This window comes from Stenella coeruleoalba (genome assembly GCF_951394435.1).
Source record: "Stenella coeruleoalba genome assembly, chromosome: 1".
Taxonomy (NCBI): domain Eukaryota; kingdom Metazoa; phylum Chordata; class Mammalia; order Artiodactyla; family Delphinidae; genus Stenella; species Stenella coeruleoalba.
Genome location: NC_137169.1, coordinates 169,650,703 through 169,671,364, shown reverse-complemented (window position 1 = coordinate 169,671,364; position 20,662 = coordinate 169,650,703). Strand labels below are relative to the sequence as shown.

The following is a 20,662-nucleotide window of genomic DNA, read 5'->3' as shown; positions in this document are numbered from 1 at the left end:
TGTGAGCCACAACTACTGAGCCCGCGTGCCTAGAGCCCGTGCTCTGCAACAACAGAAGACACCTCAATGAGAAGCCCGTGCACTGTAACGAAGAGTAGCCCCTGCTCGCCGCAACTAGAGAAAGCCCGCACGCAGCTACGAAGACCCAACACAGCCAAAAATAAATAAATAGATAAATAGATAAATTAAAAAAAAAAGAATGATAACACTTTCATTTATGTTTTCCACATGTATATTTTCTGTGATATTATTTTTAACATTATTGTGCTATGTGTCATTATGGAACACTTTCACATAATCAAATAACTCTGCCTTTGTTTTTGATAATTTCTTGATAATTTTCTTTGATAATTTCTTCTAATTCCTTGACCTTCAGATGCTATATTTCCCCCAAAGCTTAGATGAAAATGCCTATCATTTTCCTTAGCTTTTAAATGATAAAAATATTTAATTAATATAACAAATATTTTTCAATGCATATATTTTTTCTTATTTAATCCTTGCCACTCTGAGTTGTATTGTAGCAAGAAGAGGCTTATCTTGCCCCTGGGAAAACAGGCGTGTAAAGCGTACATCATTTACCTGGCTAGTAAGAAACAGAACTGGGTTAAACTCAGATCTCTGTCTCTAAAGCCCAGACTCTTAACCAACACAATAAAAACATTTCACAACAATTTCTCTTAGAATTGAGTACATGGCATGGAAAATGGCTCTAAGTTAATTTTTCTCTATTCTACACCTGGTGATCTCAATTCATTTCCTTAATAAGTGTTTGTTAAGCTCCTAATATGTTCCAGGCGCAGTGCTAGGTAGAAATGCAACAGGGATAAACATGAATAGGGTCCCTTCTTAAAGAGTTTATAGCTACTTGTTCATAGAATTCTTAGTACGTTTTCATCGATTAAGTTTTCTCTGTTCAACCAGCTCTCTTATGGTTTATGAGACTATAATATTATTATAGTCACACCCTAATATAATCAAAATATGAAAAGAAAATTTAACATTTTTTCCCAGTTCTGCCAAATGAATCGCAACTGTTTGCCCCAATATTCCTTGAACTTTGGTGTTGACTTAAAACTGCACAGCCTGTCAATTAAAACACTTTTTAATCTTTATTGTAGTTAGTTTTCTTCAATACTCTTGTTGTTAGTGTTTGACATAGTTCCTCACAGTAATGAATAATTACCAAATACCAGGTGTCTTTTAATCTTTCCTCTAATGCTTGCACTCGCCCCCTGGAATGGCTCTGTGCTTTCCTCATATTCATAATGCAGGGACCCGAGGCACCGTGACATGCCCTACAGATGTTGTCATGCCAGGCCAGGGCAGGCCTTGGTGGCTTCATGTTTCTTTCAGACTTTCTCATGAAGACCTTAGATAGGCTGTAACAAAATATCCCCTCATCCGCTCCGCTTCTGCAGGAGCCAAGGTTCCTTATAGACGTGGAAATCTGGTGAGACCAGTGGTGAATTGATTGCTGAACTTTCATTTCTGTCTGCCCCTCGGTGGTCCTGACACCTTAGGATGTTGGACTTCCCGAGAGAGATTTATTCAGTCAGCAACGTATTCAGGAAGCCACTTGTCTTTGAGCCAGTTGTTAGGAACCAAAAAAGAGTTGGTCATTTACTGAGATGGAGGAGGATGGCATTGCTGCCAGGGCGGCTCTGATTCTGAGAAGCCTCAAGCAGAGAGCGCTCAGGAGAGGTGAAGCTGAGTCCTGTGGAAGAACGTGGAAAGTTGGGGTGTTTGAACAAAATTTGAGTTGCCTTGGGGATGTTGAATAGGAGACTGCAGATTTGCGTGGCAAGGGAGTGAGGGAGATCTATGGCCCCTTCTAATTGGGAATCTGGGACGTGACTACGCCTTTTGTCCCAGACTACTAAAGGATAGTTTTTCAGATTATCTTTCATGATTGCCACAGATATACCAGCAGCACGGACACATGTGAGTATGTGGTACTTCATTGGGAGAATATTCTGCGGAGAACTTTTATTCTTGGGCACATCCTCACAGTTGTCTTAGAATTAAGTTATCCTTTCTAAGCCAAAATGCCATCAACAGGAATTGTGATTCGTTGCCTACGGTGAGAAAATGTCACACAGAGTTGCTGGCAGACACTCTCAGGTAGGACCGTTTGCCCTTTCCCTCCTCAAGGGGCTGGTACAGATGTGTCCCCAGGACCAAGAGTTCCTGTAGGAAATGTATTGGCTTTTGAAGTTGAGTTTCCTGTAATATGAAGAGTGTTTTCTGTATCAGACATCAAACAGAGCTGAGTATTATTTTCTTTTTTGGAGTTGTCTCATAGGCATTTTTTGAAATTTTATACTTAAATTAGAAGTCGTATAACAACTTTACAGAGAGTTTGACATATTAACCATTTAAAAAATTACAGTGACGTGAACTTTGGCAGACTTTCTGAGTTCACATAAATGGACAGTTTTACTATGTAAAGTGTTGGCTTTGAAGTTTTCTTTTGAGGGCAGAGATAAAATGTATTAAATTTAAAATTTAAATTATATCTATTTTTGTTTGAATGGGTGAAAGATGAACATAATGCAGAATTTTAAAGGTACCCTTGATCCCCAGCCTCAGGTTCCCCTCTTAGAGGCCAATTTTTAATAGTTTTTAATGTAGTCTTCCAGAGATATTTTGTATGCATACAGACATATATATCCCTCCCCCCATTGTTTCCACAAACCTAGTGCATCACTCCTGCTCTATATCAGTGTTGTCTCTTATCCTAGAAGCCATTCATTTCAGCTTATATAGGGCCTCCTCATTAATTTTTCCATTTTATGTACACACCATTATTTCACCTGTCCTCTGTGATGGGGTTTTTAGGTTGTTTCCAGATTCTGCAATTACAAAGAATCTTTTCACACACATATGAGTCTTAGAATAAATTTCTAGAAGTAGGATTGCTGGGTCAAAGGGTTTGTGCATTTGTAATTTTAGTAGATATTGCCAAATTGCTTGCCATGAAAGTTACACCACCAGCAGTGTTACCGGGATACCTTGTAGACTGTTGGCCTTGAAGTCTTTCTTTTTGGGGTAGGAATTTGAGACATTAAAAATATACACTGTTAAATATATGTGTGCATATTTAGATATGTTTCAGTATATATTTCATTATTATGGAGTCATATATGAGTCTCTTTTGGGAAGCTAGGTGTTTAAGTGACAATTTTCAAACATAGAGGGCCATCAGATTGAGAAGAGATGAATAGTGAGGTAATTGGAGGGACTTTTGGGTTCATGTCCTCTTTTTCTCTGAATTCTTTAAGATTCAGCCCAATGTTGCCTTCTTCCATGATACCTTCTATAATTATTCTAGGTCTTAGTGACCTGGGACAACGTTTAGAGCCTGTAGTTAATTATATGATTTTATTAAAATTAATCTGTATCATGGTTGTGAGCCATGTCTAGAGAATCAGAGTTAAAATGGAAAGAGCAAGGAGGACTTTGCCCTGGGTCTAGTCTAGTTCTTGGGACAGAATTCTAAATACTGTTATATTAAATAGTTATTATACTTGCGACAGGAAATAAATACTATTTTTTCAAGGTTTTTAAAGCTCCTGCAAGCACTTCATTATAACATTTTAAGCATAACACGATATTTTTCTAAATATAAAAGTAATAATGATCATTGTAGAAAATGTAAGAAATATAGAAAATTTTTTAAAGCAGAAAATAAATCACCCAGCATCCTACCACCCATGAATAATCACTATATCACCTCTTGTCCTTTTCTGTGTTGCATGTATGCATGGATATGTGTACGTGTGTGTGTGTGTGTGTGTTATTAAATTGGGAACAACGTGCTGATAGTAGTTTGTATTTATTTATCTATCTATTTATTTATTCATGGCTGCGTTGGGTCTTCGTTGCTGCACACGGGCTTTCTCTAGTTGCTGCGAGCGGGGGCTACTCTTCGTTGTGGTGCGCGGGCTTCTCATTGCAGTGGCTTCCTTTGTTGCAGAGCATGGGCTCTAGGTGCGCAGGCTTTAGTAATTGTGGCACATGGGCTCAGTAGTTGTGGCTCGCGGGCTCTAGAGCGCCCGCTCAGTAGTTGTGGTGCATGGGCTTAGTTGCTTCGCGGCATGTGGGATCTTCCCGGACCAGGGCTTGAACCTGTGTCCCCTGCATTGGCAGGCGGATTCTTAACCACTGCGCCACCAGGGAAGTCCCTGATACAGTTTTATATTCTCCTTTTTTTACCCTGCCAACAGCTGACAGTTTGGGGTATGTCCTCCCGGACCTTTTCTTATGCGTGTGCATAGACAACATGAAATGTAAAGAAAATTTTAAAAAACAAATTAGAAACTGTGCTGGGCTTTTGTCACACAGAGATGTGTGGTAATAGCTCCCTGTCCTGCGAGTATGTACACATCCTAGTTCTTTTAAATGTTTGCACCACGTTCCATACAAAATTTCAGTTGTATCAAGTTTTCCCTATTAAAAATAATGCTAAGGCAAACGGCCTTTTACATAAATACATGTAGAATCTTGTAGGATAGATTCCTAGAAGTAGAATTACTGGGTTAAAGGTCATACACACTTTTTAAGTTTTTACAGGTTTCCCTTAAAAAGGTCTTACCTGTGTCTGTTCCCGTAACAAGCACCATATCCTCATCGGCACTGGAAATGATCAGTCTCTAATTTTTTTTCAATTTGAGAGTTAAAAAAAATGGCCCCTTATGTGTGTTTAATTTACATTTCCCTGATAATTAGAGCGTTTGAATGTCTTCATATGCTCTTTAGCCCTGTGTCTTTCAGTTGTAAAGTGTCCATTTTTCTAGTTTCTTATAGATTAATAGGATTTCTTTGATATTGACTTTTTGTCTGTTGTATATGGTACAAGTATTTTCTCCCAAGTGGCTGTCTTCTAACCTGCTTTATGTTGTCTTTAGCCATGCAGGAATTTTAGATTATGTAATAAAATCTGATATGGTTTCTGAGGCCAGGATCTTATTTAGCAAAGACCCATACCTTCACATTTGTAATGTATTTTCTTCTGACAGTTTTATAACTTTTTTAAAAACATTTAGATTGAGCTAGATTGATTGAATTCTACTATTCTTTTTTCCCTGTTGTTTAACCATGAAAATTGGTATATTCTTGTGCAGAATTTTTATGATTTACCAAAGCAATTCTGTATAGTAAAAAACCAAGTTAAAACTGATGGAAATTTACATGTTCCAGATAAATTTTTCTTGAGGGTCTTCCAGTCTTTCTCTAGCTCCCATTTAGTTTGTCTTTTCAAGTTGTGTTTTCTGGTCACTTTAGGGGTCCCAGGACTTGGGGCTAGGTGTCGGGGGGGGGAGCGTCATAGAGGATATATGGGTGTCAGCAAGTCAGTTCTGCTTTCATCTGTAATGTTTTATTTGAAAATAAAGGTGTTGCTTAAAAAAAGAAACAGAAAACCTCTGATTTGCTAACCTGTTTGAAGTTGGGGGAGCGGGGCAGGTAATAGGAACCCGTTTTCCCCTGGCTGGGGTCTGGGTGGGTTTCCAGTACTTGGTGTTAGTCCTGCATTCGGTCTGTGTGCTCTGGAGCTAGAATTCCTTGCCTTGAGGACCTGGGCTGAGCTCCCCAGGCAGGACTGGGCTAAGCCTCACTCTGTTTCCAGCCCTATCCTGTTACACTTATAAAGTAAAGTATGTTCCGTTGCTTGACCTTCTGCTCTAGAACATTTTGCACACTATTCCACATTTCCTCTCGAATACCTTTCTCATCTGTACACTGGGATATAGTTAAGCAGAAGCAATAAATACTTCAGAGCATAAATATTTTGGTTAGGAACTGAAGTGCATTTCTAAATCTGTGAGCACAAAAGTGACATGGAAAATTACTGAGTACATTCTAAGCTCAGGACCATGAATGCCAGTAGAGTTTTATTTTTATGTTTAGAAAAGAAACACGAAGTGTTGTTTGTCTGTGGGTGTGACAAATATATTAGAATAGCATTTGCTAACTATGTCGTGAAGCTTTCTTCCTGCCCTATCTTAATCTGATAACTTGTTTAAATATGTTTTCTCCTGGAGTAGATTGATGGCAAATTTACTTCAAATTGATAGCAAATCTTTCTTATTTGGGCTCCTTTGAGTTATTGCAGACATTTTGACTGTTTAATTCTTATTTCTCACCTTAACGTTATTTATTTTTCAGACATTATCAAATAAATTTTAGTTCTTAGAGTCACCTTTCAAATCTTTTTATTTCTTGAGTGCTAATTTTTTAACCATCTTTCCTCCAGTTGTAATAGCTATATTAATAGAAACCTCATTAGGGTTTATCTGTGGTCCAAATACTTGAACTGCTTTACATGTAGAGTCTCATTTAATCCTTCCAGTAACCCTGTGAAGTGTAGTTACTGTTACTTTCATCTTACAGATGAGGAAACCGAGGTTCAGAGAAGTTAAAATGGTTTGCCCAAGATTTCACAGTTAGTTAAAATTCAAACTTAGTATTCAAATTCAGGACTTTCTTACTTCAAAGCCCAAGCTCTTGAGTCTTTAGATCTTTTTCACCTTAATGAGTAACTGGATGTGTCTCCATTCTTTTACGGGATGAGGCTGAGGAGAGAGAAAACATCTCACCACCAATGCTGGTCCCAGCTCTCAGACTATTGCTGGTTGATCTAAAGCGAGTTAAGTAATCTTCAAGACCTGTTTAGTTTCATGAGTTGGACAAGAGGAATTCCAGGTCTTGCAGGCATCTCTTTCCCTTAAGTTTACTTGTGGTGTAGATGACACGTGGTCATCGTTGCTAATTATACTTCATTCCTTCCTTTCCTTGAATCTTGTCAAGGAACAGAGTCACCTGCCCTCACTGCCTCTCTTTCATCCAATAGTGTAGTAGTGGCTCTTGGCCTTAGAAATGTCAGGAGAGGCCATTCTTCCTTTACACAAGTATTTTGTCAGCTTTCCTTCTCTCTGCCTCGCTGCTGTTCAGGTAAGAGCTTCCTCTATATAACCAGTTTCCTAGCCTCTTCTCTTTCCACTCCTTCAGAAAAAAGAACAGCTCTAACTTCTTAAAGTTAGATGATGGAACACAATGGAGCACACTGTTTGTCGGTTAACTCAGCAGTTAACGAGAAGTATATCCAGGGCTCGCTCCTATTTTGACCAGAAAACATTAAAGCGTAAGTTTATATGGCAGGAATCCCCAACCTCTGTAACCTTGGGGGTGCTAGACCATGCAGTAGGCTGCCAAGACCACTAGTGTAATATAGGAAGAGAGAAGAAGAAAAGAGAGAAAAAGGAAGGCACTAAAGATGGGAGAGAGGACACTGGTGGAGTGTGTATTGCATATTGGTTATCTTCACGCAAGTTGAGTGCCACTACTTTAGAAGTTGTTCTTACTTTCTTTGACACATGCCTATAAGAATATGTTCTGTAAAAGCTGCCCCCAATATAATCATTCTGCTGATATTTCGAATTTGAGCAGCTTTTCATCATATATATATGTGACCTTGTATGTGTTGCTCTTGTCCATAAAATGGGTCTAACACATGGGCCAGCATATCAACTTACAGCATCTTCACTGATCTTCACATCTTCACTGTGCCTCTGAGTAGATTAAAATTGTGTATAAAAGGCAAATTTCTTCCTTAATGTTCTGGTTTTTTAGACTAAGATCTACCGTAGTAAATAAGCCTTTTGTTGGAGGGGGGCAGTGTGTACAAGAACAACGAAGCATGGAAGGAAAAAGGTGCATGTTTGCTCTGGCCACTGCGTAGATGAGTACCGCATCTCATCTGGTCTCTTTCCAAAGCCAACTTCCCATGTTCTGAAGTTTTCATTGTAAGCCTAGGAGGGGATGCAGTGGTGCTTTATCAAGGCCGGTAAATAAAAGTTGGAATACTTCAGCAGCATTGGCCGTCTGCAGCCACTGTAGAGCTCTTACATCGCAGTTCTATCCATGAACTAATATGACATTACAGCGTCAAGAGAACATATAAAATGAGGCTTGATCTTAGAATTTTTCCAGGCCATTCCTAGTCCTACATAATTATTGTAATGAAATCTGTGGAGCTTTAAAACCTATTAAAGAAAATGTAATTTGAAAAGCAGTTTGTTCCTGTGGCACTGAATATGGGGTTAGACCGTATTAAGCAAATTACATTTCTTAAAGTAGCATAAATATAACTATGAATTCTGACATCTCTCATGGTATTGTCACTTATATATGCAAAATGGGATACGCTCTGTGGTCTAATTTATAGCCAAGGATGTTTTGACCAATATGGTGTGAAATGACTAAGCTTTTAAACTTGAACTAGCGATCAGCATGATACAGTTACTAATAGTGCTCTGTCAAAGGTAGCTGTTAGTGTAGCAGCTGCTTTATTCTGAGCTAGGTCATGAGTTCCTAGGGAAATGCTTGTCTTGGGAGGAAAGGTTAAATTCAAGGTTATGTGTGAAACATTTTTTCCCCTCAAAGCTTTATTGAAAAACCTAAGTAATTTTTAAATGTTTAGCTCTGGAAGGGATCCGGCTTGCTTGTGGAAGTGATCTCTCCCACCCTGTAACCATATTATAGGGGGAGTAACTCTGTATCTGCTCAGAGCCTTGAGATTGGAGGGAAGAGAGGAGCTAGGTACCAAGGGCGAAGTCCTTTATTTCTGGCGAGTTGGTTTTTGACCTGTAATTTACTAGTACTAATAGCTGACATTTACTGAGCACATACTATATGCCACTTACTGAGCTACGCTTCTAAATCTTAATCCTCAGAACAGCCTTTTGAGCTATATGCTACTCTTAGCTTTTGTTTTATAAAGGAGATTGAAGCTTAGAAAAGTTAAGGTGGGGAAAAAAAAAGGAGAAGAAAAGTTAAGTTGGTCAAGTTGGTAAGAAATCAAGTTAGGACTTGAACTTGGGTATTTCTGGCTCCAAAGAATGTTCTGGAATAAACCCTTAGCTTCAGTTCTCTCTCCTCAATCATTTGTTCAACCAACCAGCACAGTTGATTTGATGCCTGCTTTGCATAAGCACTCCACAAGGCTCTGGAGCTCCAAAATTGAGTATGAAATGACCCATGACCTTGAGCAGCTCAGGACTGAACGGCATGTTCTCTGAGAGAGAGGGCCCGTGCCCACGGGCTGGGGAAATCCAGAGAAGAGACATCAAACCTTAGAGAGGGGCAGTCTAGAAAGTTTCCTAGAAAGGTGACACCAAATGAGTTCTGAAAGACAAGTAGGAGTCAACTGGAAAGTAGGACCTCTCAGAGGCAACAGCACTTAAAAGCTTGGGGATTAGAAAAGGCATGCGGGGTTCCTGCCCCTTGCAGGTGGTTGGTGCATGTGGGGAAAAGGCAGCTAAGGGAGGGCGTGGTACACTGGCTAAACACCTGGACTCGGCTCTGCCACTTTCTAGCTTTGTGTCCTTGAGCAAAGTCTCCACCTCTTCAATCCTCAGTTTTCTCATCTGTAAACTGGGGATTAAATAATAGACCCGTCTTGTAGGGCTCTCATGAGCATTAAATGGCAATGAGCTGAGACTGCTTAGCACAATGCCTGATACATAGTCAATGCTGAGGCCATTGGATCTGCGATTATTAATCACTATCATTATTATCACCGTCCTCTTCCTCCTCCACAGTATTCAGGAAGGCACAGACCAGATACCTTTTTTTTTTTTTTTTTTTGCGGTACGCGGGCCTCTCACTGCTGCGGCCTCTCCCGCTGCGGAGCACAGGCTCCGGACGCGCAGGCTCAGCGGTCATGGCTCACGGGCCCAGCCACTCCGCGGCATGTGGGATCTTCCCGGACCGGGGCATGAACCCGTATCCCCTGCATCGGCAGGCGGACTCTCAACCACTGCGCCACCAGGGAAGCCCAGACCTGATATCTTAAAGGACCTTCTTCATATCACCTTATTTAGTCTTTGGGAGCAGCCTTTAGCCACACCACAGACCAGGGAAAATTCAAATGTCTTTGAATGCCATAGTGGGAGGGGAGAGTGAATTTCGTAATTTGAGAAGTGGCAGCAAGCTTGTTTTGATGAAGTACATTCCACCATAGCAGAGAGGTCAAGAGCCTGCTCTGATGTCAGAGCTTGCAGTGGGGAAATTTGTAAGGAGAAAAAGGCAATAATATTACTCTGTGTCAGTTTTGCAAAAATCTTCTTGAACACAGCTCTCAAACCTCTTTCCAGAGAATGCTCTTTGCCCTCTCAGATTCTTAACAAATCATCCTCACTAGATTATGAGCTTCCTGAGGACAAGAACCGGACTGTACTCATCTTGGTATCTGCAGTGTCTGCAGGGTGACTCAGTGGAAATGAGCTGGATAAGTGAAAGTTAACGGTATTCCTTAGTGTTCTGGTATTTGACATTTAAAGAAGGGCAGATGTCCCTAAGAAAAAAAGATGAGACTTAATGCCAGTGCATTATTTGGTGATGTTTACGTGCTCAGCTATGATACTGCCCTGCCTGGATGCTTTAGTGATTTCAGTCTTTTGAGTGCCTGTACAGACAGTTGTTTTAGAGATTAAGGTGTTTTATGGTAGGTGGGCTTCTTGAGGACAGCACAGCCATATCTGTTTTAAATAGCTTTATCTGTACTGTCTAGCATGGTGCCTGGCACATTGTAGGTCCTTGATAAATATTTGCAATAATGAATTTCTTTTAAAAATGTGGGTTAGGCCATTGTCCTAAAATATAACCTTAATTTAATAGAGACAACAAATTTGACTCTTATTTACTTCTCTTGGCTTATAAGTGGGAAGATGGCCTGTGGTCAGTACAAAATTCATGTTTGGATAGAAATGTTCTTCTGTTCCAGAGGTTGGCTTAAATGCTGTATGGTGTACACAGAGCCTTCACTTTCTCCCCCACGTCACCAGTAGCATCCTCTCGTAAAGGTGAGGTCTTTGGGCTGAATGGGTTCAGGGCTTAGGTGTGGACTTCTGGTCCCAGCTCTGCTTTGTATCCGTTTGCCCTCGTTACTCTGCCTGGACTATTGGAGGGATGTCGTGGCAGAGTGGGAAAGCCATCCTGCAGTGCTTTACCCTTGCCCTCCCTCCCTCAGATGCAGCTGATTATGTGGCCTGAACACCATACCCACAGCATCCTCTGCCTCTTCTTCCCAGGCATGTCAGAGAGAGGCCTTCCCCCGAAGCCGGCTTCTCTTTAAGTCACTATTAAGCGTGTTATGTCGCAACACGATGCTTTCCTACCTTCTTCCTATGTTATTTGCAAAGGGTAGGTTGATTTAAGGTTTTTCCCTATTGCTTTTATAATTGGATTTCACAGTCCTTGATTCACCTTCCTTAATTCTATTTTTTGAGACCTCTCAGTAAGTCTCCTGCTTGGTCCTTCCTTCCTTTCCCTTTCCTTTCTCTAGTCATATGTGAACTACCCACGAATCGGTGACTTTAGGATATGCCTTGGCAAATAGGCATAATTTACTTGAATTTATTTTATTTTATTAATTTATTTATTTTTTAAAATTTATAGCAGAAAGTAACACAACACTGCAAGCCAACTATAGTATAATAAAAATTAATTTAAAAAACTCCCCTTTATGTTTATAGGTAAAAGATTGCAGTGAAAATAATACACTTAGGTCTAAACATTTTCAAAAAAAACTTTCTAGCATTTTCAATATTTGTACTACAAAAATGTCTGGTTCTACTTTTGTTCTCTTAGTTTTCTTTAATTGGGTACCTTTTTTTGTTTCCTATATGTTTTTATAGATATTTTCTCTTTTTTCTGGCAACTCGAATTATTTAATAAATGCGTCTACATAGATGTCATTTTCAGTACATTTTATTTTTTATTGAAGTATAGTTGATTTACAATGCTGTGCTAGTTTCAGGTGAACAGCAAAGTGATTCAGTTATACATACGTGTGTGTGTGTGTTTGTGTTTGTGTATATGTGTGTGTATATATATATATATTCTTTTTCAGATTCTTTTCCCTTATGGGTTATTACAAATTATCAAGTATAGTTCCCCGTGCTATACAGCAGGTCCTTGTTGGCTGAATTTGTTTTAATATTGGCATTAGCTTAAGAGGAGTGGGTGCAGTGCAATTTGTGTTCACTTCTGCATTTACGCATGAGAATATAAAAGCATATAGTTTTTTCTGGTATTATTAAAAACTTTAAAAAATATCAGCTTTATTGGGGGTCTAACTGACATATAAAACTAAGATATTTAAAGTGACTATCGTGGTGATTTGATGTACATACATATTGTGAAAGGACTTCCCCCATCTGGTTAACTAACACATCCGTCACCTCACATATTTATCTGGTATTTATTATTCTGTTGGTAGAGTGAAAAGACGCTTTGGAGAGTTTGACCAAAGTACATAAATTAACATGAATAAGTAGAAGGTTCGTGCCTCTGGGTGACAGTGGGTCAGCCTTTCCAGATTTCCTGAGAACTGCCAAAGCTAAAACTTGGAACATGCCAGTTTGTCATGTAAATGTCTAAGAACTTCCCCACATTTTGGTTTATTTTTTTCAGTCAGTCCTACGGTATCAAGATTAGCCTCTGTTCATTAGTGGGAGGAATGTCAGGATCCAGGGAGTTTGTTTTTGAAACAGAGGAGGAACAATACTGGTAAATGCCAGGCATGTGTCTAGAGCAAACACCAGACCCACATGGAGCAAAGACCTGGCTTCTAGCCCTCCACTCCCTCTAATCTCCGTTCTTTCTTTTTCTCCTGACCCTGGGTCATCTAGCAACTTTGTTCCTCTTGTCCTAACCTTAGGAATTCAAAGAGTGCATTTCTCTAATGTGGCAACTAATTGTATTCAACACTGTCAGTAGGTCGTGAGCTCTGAGTTATATATATTTCCACTGGTAGAGATTAATTTCCCTGTATTCCTTCAGACTCTAGAAGAGTCATAATAGAGGCTCATACTGTAAGATATTATGGAATACGGAAGCCACATGGCCAAGTGGAGACTGTGTGAATTCCACTGCTAGCTAGTGTGTTGTCTTAGGTAAGTTACTTAAACTTTGTAAGCTTCAGTTTACTTATCTATATAAGATGGGTATGATGCCTAGTACAAGGTTGGTGATGTGAGTACTAGAAATAATATATGCACAGAGTTTAGTGTGGAGGAAATGCTCCATAAATGGTAGCTATAATTTCTGGGAAAATTAGGAGTTTGGCTTTTGGCCGTGAACACTTAGTGACGAGAACTCACTGACCTTCACTCATTGAACCCATAAAGGTGGCAGCATCTGTACATGTCTGTGCTCTAGGAATCACCACTTACATATGAAGCCAGGATGTCTTCAGCCCTCATGGTCATCCGTCTTCATGGATTTAGGCTCAGTACAAAAGCCATCTGTATTTGCATTTAGATTAGCCTCTAGTATTTGAGCGGTGGACATCGGGAGTTGGAGGTCTAGGTCAGCTGTATTTCAGATTTCTCTTCGGGTCCACTTCTTCCAGCTCAGTGTCCATGGGCCCTTCTTTATTCATCTAGTCTCTTCTAATGGGTCCCTGTTCCTGGCGTTTACCACAGACTTCCTGAAACAGAGCGGGATGCTCGTCTTCTCACTGAAGGAATTCCAAAGGCTGGCTTCAGGATATTCAAGGGGACCTTTCCTTCCTAGAGAAACATCCCTCTTTTCTCAGTCTGGGAGGCTGCATGGTGCCTTTTGTGTTGTGGCAGCCTCCTGACTCCCGGGAGAGACAGGAGGCCAACTAATAAGTGCCCAGTAGTTTAAAAAATAAAAAACACAGTAAGTGTTCAGTAATGTTAGCTCGGATGCTGGTGGTGGTGGCAGTGAGAGGTAAGGACTTGATCTCACTTACACCGAGTCTTCCTTGCCACCATCCTTCCAGAATGATTAGCAGCATGAATACTCTGGTTAGACTCAGTCCACTGCTTTCTATTCAGTATAAATATGTTAAGTAATGGTTACAGCTAAGCCAAGTGTGGTGTTGAGATTGCATTTTCTTTTTCGAACACATTCTTGTTTCTCCTTGAGTTGGTAAATGCTTCACCTTTTCCTTTGCTTGGTTTTCTTTAAACATCTAAGTCTTCCCACACACCTCTAATGGCTTTATGAAACGCCTCTTACACAGCTTTCCACATGATCCAATCTTGTCGGATAATTTCACACCCCTCTCCCTTCCTCCTTCCCTCCTGGAGCCCTCCCTCTTGGAGTCCTCCGACTTCCTGTTCCAGCTAGACCGGGAGGAGTAACACTTCCTTAGAAAGACATTCAAGCAGTTGCCCTACTTCCGCATCTTCCTTACTCACAACCTACACACTCGCAACGCAAAACAGAACACCTGCTACCTTGTGCCTCCCAGAGGTAGGCGAACAGGGGGCCAATTTAACCTGCTCTCCCGGGTTTTTTCCTTCTGGATTTGTATCTTTTGTTGCGGGGTTTCTGAAATCCCCTACTTTCATCAAACATGGAGCTTTTAGCATATAAGTCTTGTTCTCCTCCTCGGTTTGAAGTGATTTTTCAGTTGGGAAGTGATTTTTCAGTTAAACTCAGCGATCTCCTAGCTTCTAGCTCTAAATTTCTAATTATTGACTGGACTAAAGTAACCAGACAGAGCAAGGAGTTAAACCTACGTATTCCAGACCTATTTTGTACTTTCTTTTTCGTTTGTCCTATTCTTCTTTATGTGATACAAATGAGAACAGGACTAGGTTGGTTGGTTGGTTGGTTTTTTGGTTTCTTCTTCTAGTGAGAGATCTTTTCCTTCTAGTGAAGATATGGGAAAACTCCACTTGTGTGCACTGTGTTTTCTGTTGAAAATGAGATAGGTTGTAAAGATAACTTGTCTTATTTTACTTCTGCAACTAGAAGAAAATAAGAATTTAGAGTTAATAGGGAACTACAGAGATAATTAAAGGGCGATGAACCTAAAAAGAGAAGGTAAGAAAGGAAAGATGATTTAAGTTGGAGAATCTGAGGCAGTGCATGTCATACTAAGTATTAAATGTTTGAAGGTGTGATGTAGAGATGATGGTTCCCAGTTGCCCTTTTCAAGGTGAAAGACTTTAAGAGGAAATGGATAAAATTAGAACCAGAGATTTAAGTATATTTTACAAAGGAGAAATTTCAACACAGTGAAGATTGTTACTGGAATGAGTTACTGAAGTATGGTCACCCTGGGTAATTTTTCTTTGATGTGTTTAGCCACCATCTAAAAGTTCTAACCTTGTATATAAGTGACTAAGTGTCATCTCATTTTTCCAAGTCAGTTCACTCTCTCTTCAGGGTGTCCAGGAGCAGGTAGTAGAATGGGATCTTCATTCTTCACTTCTTGCCTGTTTTAGCTGCTGTATTACCATTTACCGTTCTGACTTAACTGCTCTTGAGAACTAATGACTATGGTTCCAGTGTTTGGGTAAATGGAACAGTTTCAAAATATCGTATGTGATAGTAAGATCCATAGAGTATTCTAATTTTTATTCTTGTGCTGACTGTATTTGGACCTTCCGTTTCTTCTGTCTTAACTATTGTGTTTATGTGAAATAAAATGAGCTTGGACAGAACGTTTAGCCAAAATCCTCTGCATACTTGAAGGTCTTCTTGAGCCACGAACCTTTGTCATTTCCCTTTCTACCTTTTGTAAGTAATCCTGAAGCCTAGAGGTCTCCACATGGTTGGTGTGCATGTTCATCTACTCCTTCTTTCTGTCTTGCCCTTGCTCTGTCTGGGCTAATCTCTTCCCAGCTGCGCAGTGTATCTGCTGCTCTTGGTTTTAGCCTTACCTGGCATTTCCTACGACTTGGTAGGCAGAGAGGGTGTCTTTACTTGTTCTTTGGGATTTCCCACAATTAGTAGTCTGTGCTGAGTGAATAATAGTTTTTGAGGAAATGATATATAAATATAAGGAAGTACAGTCATTTGATGTTCAGGCCAAGTAACTTCCATAGTTCCCACTTGATGGGGGGCAACATGTTCTAATTCTCAAAAGCTATCCTTAGGACTGCTGCTTCTGAAGTCGTGGTATGGGACACAGCACTGTAGCTCTGGAGAGAAGGGATCCCATTTATTGCAGGTTGGGTATTGGGATGCATTCTGTTGCCCAGGCCTCCTGTCACATGGGGGCATTGGGGCTTTGATGTATCCCTTGTGGGTTGAAATTTTCCTTTACTGAAGCTTTTCTGCCTTTTGGGGAGTCGTGCTGAAGACAACCCTGTAAGAGAAAAAAGCTTTAACCCGGTCTTGGTTCTTTTGACTCCACGTTTGATTCCTTTCTGTTTACTTTATGCAGCTTTTAATGAAAGTATTTAAGAAAACACAGTATTTCAGTCATTTTACAGGTAAAGAATTGGAAGTCTTAGCAATTTGTCATGGCTTGTGCATTTTACAGTCCTTTGGGAATCGGTTTAGGAGTACGCAGTGAGACTTCTAAAAACGTATAGCTTTTGAGTTGATAACACTCCTTCTTAAGAATCTAACCTAAAGAAAGGATCAGAGGTCTAGGCAAATCTTTTAGAACAATGGCAAAAAATCAGAACCAACCTAACATTTCAGCAATGGAGAATGATTACATAAATGTTGATCTATCCCATGGAATATTATGTAACAGTTTAAACTTGTTTTTGAAAAATTTTTAGTAATATGGGAAAATAATAAGTAGGAATCAGACAAAAGAAAAATCTCAGTGTTGTACAATCCCAACTATGTAAACAAATTTAAAATACACTTAATTAAAAGAATTGGATAAAATATACAAAAGTTTTAAATTGATTTCTGGATGGGGACATTATGGGTGACTTTTATTTTTTCCTTTTAGTTTTCTATGATTTCCAATTTTCTTATAATGAATTTATAATCAGAAAGTATTAAAGATTATTAAAAGTTTTAAAGTAGAAAAAGAATGACATTTTGAACTCTAATAATTCAAAAGAATGAAAACGCATGCAAGTTCCAAGATCTAAGTGGTTTTAATCAGTTCTAATTTTGAGAAGGAATGCTTGATCCCAAGCAATTTTCTTTTTTTCCTTTTGCTTTTAGTCAAGGGATGATTATATATGATGCTGAAAGCCATGTGGTTAATGATATTAACACTGTCTAGTGTGCTAAATATCGATATTTATGAAGAGGACATAGATAGCAAATGTGCATCTTACAGTATAATCTAATGATGAAAGACTGGGCTTGGAGGGAGTCTCTGCCACCTGATGGCTTTGGGACTGGTTATGTAGTCTACAGGTTATGTAGTCTCAGTTTTCTTATCTGTAAATAGGGATTTTGAGGATTAAATGATATGAGGCCTGCAAAAGTCTGAAGCCCAATTTTGGCACATAGTAATCACTCAGATAATACTCTAGCTGAGATGATACATGATAGCTGATGTAATACTACTCCTGAAGGAGGACTTCTTCCAAATTGCCTTCATATAGAATTTAGAAGAGGCAGAGGTTAAGTGGTTTAAAATAACTTTTTTTGGTCTAATAAGATATTAATACTCCGAAGACTGTAAAGACAAAGTGGATGTTCTGCTGCCCCTTTCATCCTTCTGAGGATGGATGGAAATGCTCTGCACCTTTCTCCAAGCTTATATAAGCATAAACATGTGCAAGATGACTGACTTTGCTTTGTCTTTCCCTTACGTATTACTCTGCAACTTTTCCAGCAAGCCAATAGTTACAGAATTTTTCATGGCTGTTGCTCTGAGTTCATAGGTTCAGATGTTATTAATTTTTTAATAACTGTATAATACCCCAAATAATGCGGCAATTGCAGAATTTATTTGGGTTGGGCTGTTCTTAGTTCCCACCCTCTACTACAGATGATGTTTACTGCAGCACCCTTATATGTAATCCTTAAGATTCATTGCTTTTATTTCCAATTAGTTTCCCCAAAGTGGCATTACTGAGTCAGAGTATGTGTTAATTATAGTGCAGAAGGATTTGGGGTTACAAAAGTTGTGTAAAACATTGTTGGTTCCTGCCCTCTTACAATCTAGTTGAAGAACAGATGCATTTATTTTCCCAGGAATTTCTTTTTCTTTCCTTTTCTTTTCTTTTTTTTTTTTGCTTATGTACAAAGATTTCAGTAAATGGTGTTTATTTCTAGGGAAATTTGAAATCCTTAACATTTTGAAACATAAGTATAAATCAAGAGAGCAAAGGGGGGCCTCTTGAATGAGGTTTACTCTGTATAGTCTTCGCTGCATTTATTAGATATGTATTTGTTAGAAAGTGTACATGTGTACGTTTTTCAGTTTTTAAGAGCTAAACGTCCCACTTGAGAACTGAAGCACTTGACATTTGCCCTCCTGGTCCTTACCAGGCTCACATCCCACAGGGCACAGACGTCCCCCATGCAGGGGGAGAGACAAGACGGACAGCGTCTTGTCTCTTGAGGCTCAGACTTGCTCCGCGAGATGCAGGCAGCTGAGCAGATCTTCAGGTTTGAGGTCACTGATGGTAACAGGAATCGTAGGATGAGAACAAATTGTTTTTACAACAGTGAAGCTACTCTGCTAGAGGTAGACAGATGCCTTTTCTTTGTACTGTTACTGAGAGCTACTTAGTACTACATAAGTTTTACCAAGTACCCACTTAAGGTGTGTGTATGTGTCTACCTACCAGGTAGGGGACAAAGAGAAGAAAGGACAGTTAGGATGGGTTTGCCGTGCATGTGTGTACGTAGTCTTCTTACATGAAGGGACGTATGTGTCGCATGACCATCTATTTAGAAGCTTCGTTTTCTCCCATTAGTAATTAACATTTGGTTACATCAGTTGGGATTATGCAACTCTTTAACAGCTGACACTAGTTCATACCTGTTTTCATTCTTTCTCCCCCCGGAGTCAGCATCTTGGCTCTGAAGAAGTGATTGCATTATAACACTTTAGAACCCACTTGGTTGTATTCTTGACTCACTGGAGTGGTCATATATCTGAAACCCACTAGGCACCCTGTCACGGTTCCCAATCAGTGGGACCTGTAGTTGCTTTTCATTCATGGTCTGTCTCCTTATGATGAATAGCCTTAACTTTAAACATTCTGTAACTATTGGCTTGTTGGAAAGCAAATTTTTTTCTCTTCTGGGACTTAGCAGGTACTTTGGGTTTCCTTGGGCTTCTGCAATATTTAGTGAAATAGCAACAATAATAAGGGCAGTGAGAGTAAACATACATAGTGCCGACCACATGCCAGGCGCTGGACCAGCACCCTGTATAGTAATAACTCCTATAAGTCCTCCAACAACTCTGTGTGTTGCAGGGGGACTCTTATCACCCCCATGTTATGAATGCAGAAAGTAAGGCAGCTGAGCCATGGTGATAGAGCTTATAAATGGCTTGTGCGTGGAAATTACTCCACATCGGGGAGAGGCTCACTGGTGGGGCTGGAGAAACCCAGGAACAAGACAGCGCACCCAGGGAAGCCGGGCACTGGATGCACAGACCCAGGGGGAGAGAACTGGCAGAGATGCTTTGGCCCCCGCTTATGTTTGGAGAGGAAGTGACACAGATGAGTCCTCCCATCCGAAAGCCCTGGACTTGTGAGGGAAGTCGAGGGAACTCGGGGCAGGAAGGAAGCGGAGGAAAGGGAGGTGTGGAAACTTGGCCGAGGGACGTCACTTGCAGCAGCCTCTCACGAAGAGCCCCTCTCTTCATGGGCTTTGTGCCCTCAGGGCGCAAATCCCAGAGGAGGGTGAAGCAAGTTGAAGGTGTGTTTACCTTCAGCCAGTTTCTTTTGTTTTGACAAGTGAGTCCTTTGACCCGGCTGGAAAAACCTCTCCGGCTGCTCTTGCGATTGTTTCTGAAATTCGTTTTTGAAGAGGTTGTGTGTGACCTGCTAGGATTACCCACACTGGGCGGCACAGACCACAGACCAGGACTGTAGCAGGAAAGCCGTCTAGGTAAGAGGCATTGGGGGTGGCGGTGGTGTGACCTGAACAGGACCCTGATTCTTCTGCTGTGCCCTCTGGATATGACATCCTAGGGCTGAAGATGGGTCACCTGCCTCAGGATCCCTCTCCACCGTAGCTGAGTCGAGTCCACTGTGGGCGCGCAGAGGCAGACTGCAGATGCCATGTCTCAGTCTTCCTTATAGAATGTGGTGGCTTGCTTTTGTCGTTGTTATTTTTATATCACCAGGCCATGGTTTCCAACCCACTTTCCGGATATTATTAGAATGGTTCATTGAATAAGAACGTGGCGGGTCAGATAGTGTCATTAGTACCTAGCAAGTTCTTGGGCAAGTTCTTAACCTCTCCAGCCTCGATGCCCTAGTCTGTGAAATGGGGTATTAGGAACAGCCATCTCATAGGGCTTTTGGAGAGAAAGCTCAGCAGGGTACCCCGGCATCGAATATCCCCTTTAAACATGGAGGTGCCCCTTGTTGCCTTCCTGGGGTTCTGACACATGCAGGAATCTCCTGTTCTGGTTCCGGGCTGTGATTAGCTCTGACATTCCAGGACACACATCACCATGGGTGTAGACACTGACAGAAGAAGGAACTGGAATTGAGAGTTGCAGATTCAACGGTCTCCCAAAGAAGGGTGGAGTCTCTTAGGACAAAGCATTCCTGGCATGAATAAACAGAGAAAGCTCATTTGAGGAGTAAGCCCGAGTCAGGTATTTTGATACAGGTGATTATGCAAGTTGGACAGAGAAGAATCCCTTCTCTTAGGTCTGATTGATGGTTCTCTGTATTCTATCCAACTTGTCACTTTACCTACAAAACTTTTCCTGTCATCTTCT

General features: G+C 40.4%; 1 protein-coding gene across 6 annotated transcripts in view; it reads left to right on the top strand.

Moving 5' to 3' along the window:
* The window catches only part of PTPN14 (protein tyrosine phosphatase non-receptor type 14), a 173,394-nt gene that overhangs the window by 36,989 nt on the left and 115,743 nt on the right, over nucleotides 1–20,662 (top strand). Inside the window, exon 1 of one of the 6 annotated variants that reach the window (XM_079900169.1) lies at nucleotides 19,686–19,818. The exons of the other annotated variants lie outside the window; for them this stretch is intronic. The gene's annotated coding sequence lies outside the window, so the exon portion shown is untranslated. Of the gene's footprint in view, nucleotides 1–19,685; nucleotides 19,819–20,662 lie in introns of those variants that run through there. 6 annotated transcript variants of the gene reach the window in all.